We start from the raw sequence: 3492 nt of genomic DNA, 5'->3' as shown, positions 1-3492 counted from the left end.
TGACGCCCGGTCGCTATTTCCCTCTGCCGTCGTGCTGTATAACATACGCTGACGTGGGAGAGAGACGGGGGAGGGGTGCGAAGAACTTTACTGAGACCCCGAGGAAATGGATCATGCGCTTATGGGCTTCCTTGGCAACCAATACAAGTGCACTTGAGAGGAACCCACTACGCTATAAATCATTGTAATTTTTGAGAAGTAGGGCAGCAGGCACTGTGCCATTTTTCGTCATTCTACGGAGAGCCGTGCTATCTGCTAAACGCATGCAAGGCATTATGCGCACTTTGTTGATGCTGTGCCTGATGACGACGAAGAATTATGGCAGAGACCTTTGTAATTGGTTGGAAGCAATCAACAACCTACTCGTTGCGCAATTCGCATTGTGTGACGCCTGATTATAGAATTCGCGTTGTGCGACGCTTGGTGCTTATTTTATTCTTCTACCACGCTATATTGCATATGCTAATGTGGTTCGTTCCCGACACGAAGCCTGTATAGGACCTTTTTGCAAAGCAGTTTCAACCACCGGCATGGCTCAGAGGTTGAATACTGGGCTCACACGCAGAGGGCCCAGGTTCGAACCTCGTTACATCCTGGAATTTTTTTCTTATTTCGTTTTTTTTCTTATTTCGAGCGATACTGGTTACGGACACCGGCGGCGGCGGCGGCGGACAACTACGGCGCCAAAAACGGCCGGTGAAATGATCTCATAACAGCTTTCGCTGTAAAAAATTATCAAGAACTAAGTTTGTTAATTGTAAGATGTAACTGGTTGCTTTTAAATATTAATTTATTGATGGACATATGCCGCCATTTTCACTGCGCAAATAATTTCTTTCGATAAAAATTTCCTCATAAATTAAGCGAAGCTCATAGTAGGCTATCGCGAATATTTTGGGAATTTTGCCAGCCAGTAACAACATCATTACTCGCACTCTATTATAGTTTGTCACGTGGTTGTGACGGTGAAGAATGCTGCATGAAGACTGGGAAATACGAAGCTCTTTTTTTGGTCGAACTTGTGCCCAGAAAATCAAAACTCAGAATACAAGCGATACACGCTGCGCACTGATTGCGGCCAGAACAGTCGCCAGCCGTCGAGTAATCTGATAATCGGTGGAACGCTTCGTCTTTTATACATCAGTCATCAAACCCTCCAGCGTTATCGCTGGTGTTCGCGTAAGCTCTCGAATAAACTTGAATATTCGCGTCCGGCGCGTAACCTTAAATGTCAAACAATCGTAAAACTTCTCAAACATTGCGGCGCGGTCTGGGTCAAATGCAGCCAGCAGTCTGTGGGTGAAACCCGAATACATCAAAACAAAGCAATAAACACGCGTGGCAGTAATATCGCTAGAAATATTACCGATGATACTACTGATTCAACTATCGATAGTTTATCGATAGTAGTACTATCGATAGTTTGTTTACACTATCGATAGTTCCAAAGAAACTATCGATACTATCGATATTCAATTTACCGATAGTTTTGCATCACTAGTGTATATATACACACGCAAAACTAGAAAATTTCGAGGGGGTTTGAACACACTCCCCTGGCTGTGCTTGTAACGTAAGCGGACGTGCTTGTGTGTCATGCGACGCGAGAGATAACTATCGTGACATGTTCGTATGTCATGTTGTTACGGGTAGTGGTGCAGGCATGACAATGAAAGTTATGCTAAAGTGTAGCTGCTAAGCGTTTAGCTAAAGAATGTCAGAGAGATATAGAAAGAAGCAAAGCGGTGGATAATCCACCGAAGACGAGTGATGGTTGCGTAAGTGAACCCAAGGACACACACACACACACACACACACACACACACAATCTATAGTGTGCTTGCTTATATCACAAGATGCGAACCCTGTTTCCACGCGCACGCTCGAGCGTGCCACGAAGAAGCAAAATTAGACATCAAAGTTAACCGGTCAAGCCTCCTATACATGCTCCGCGTTCTGCTCTCACGTGCTGGCGCCTGGCTTGTCTCAGCGGTCCGAGCTAAACCCACGAAAAATTTCATACCGTGAGTGAAAAAAAGAGATGCGGCAGCCGCGGCGGTGCACCCGAAAAAGCAGCCGTGCATGGTTCTTGCAAGAGATCCTCCGAATTGGAGCCGAACGGCGCCACCAGTGATTGCGCAGGCTGCCGCTGGTCTCGCGTGCTCGCTTCCTGTCTCGGCAGCTCAGGGATGCCCACGGAGGCTAATCCCGTGAAATATACAGCGAATAAGCCGGAGACGCTGCTGTTTTCAGACCGCTCTCTCTTTCGCCTCTCTCCTCTCTGTTTTGTTTTTGTTTTTTCCTATGCACGCTGTTCGCGCGGTTTTTGTACGAAGAGTTTAAAGAGCGATCCTGTTTTGGTGAATAGTGAGGTTCAGGTCAATAACACAAGGAGGTGTCTCAGTGCAACGTGCACGAGCCGGTAAATGATGACACTCGGCCTCCCTTATTATTTTCCATCATTTCTCCGCGTGTGTGCCGCGCGATACACACGGGAAGTTTTCCTTCTGCGGTCATTTAGGCATGAGTTACCGGCGCCGAATGAAAGGAGCTGCAGTTCCCACGGAAACGCATAAGTGCGTGCGCGGCCTTGCGAGCCGCGGGCTAGTGTGAATGCGCGTCCCCTGTAATACCTATCGGCACGAAACGAACGGCGGCTGCTCGTCTTCACATTTCTATATGAACACTGCCTTCGAGACTTACAGGTGATCTGGACTTCGACGAAGGAGTATCTGCTCATAAATCAAAGTATATCATGATATGAAAGGGGCGAGCTCTCTCTGAAAATGCGAATCGATGTCATGGGGCGGTCAATGCTCTTCAAGCTCGCTGTCTGTGGCACATAGGACATAAGCTCCTGCGGAACGTGCGAGTCCTTGAAGCACTTATTGTGCGCATGCCAACATAGCTTAGTTGTTGAGAGCATCGCATGGCAACATACTATAGTATCAATGCAGTAGTATTTGTCGTGCCCTACATAGTCCTCAATACTTCCTGCGTATACCACACTACAGTATAGAGGCACCGTCGCCTCTGTTCGAGAATTTCTGCGATAAACGCGTCGGAGAGTGCACCCATTTGTCCATCTTTTAGTATATAAATCGTATACCACCCCAAGTCTATCTGGACTATGTGTCTCAATGATCCGAAACCAGTGCAACAAATATTCAATACTGCGCTCGAATGAGGGCCCTAATGACTCCTCCTTCAAGACGTGCCAGAATTACACAAGTCTGAGACAAACTGATTAATAATGTTTCATTGGTTTCCTATGTGAGGCGCACGACCTAAGCAAGGACAGACAGCAGGAGTGTCTCGCATTTCTCTGACTTTCTGCACGTTGAAATATGCGATATAGAAAGAGACACCCAGGCAGCCGAGTCCACCACTGCAGGCTTCCCGCCTTTAAAGTAGCATCATCACCGACACCACCATCCACCATCAACGGCTTCGGGAAAGTCCCTTTCCTGGTGTAGGTGGATCTAATACATA

This window comes from Rhipicephalus sanguineus, chromosome 3 (assembly GCF_013339695.2).
Source record: "Rhipicephalus sanguineus isolate Rsan-2018 chromosome 3, BIME_Rsan_1.4, whole genome shotgun sequence".
In the NCBI taxonomy this organism is placed as follows: domain Eukaryota; kingdom Metazoa; phylum Arthropoda; class Arachnida; order Ixodida; family Ixodidae; genus Rhipicephalus; species Rhipicephalus sanguineus.
The sequence above is the reverse complement of the archived record's forward strand: the minus strand, read 5'-3'. Positions refer to the sequence as shown.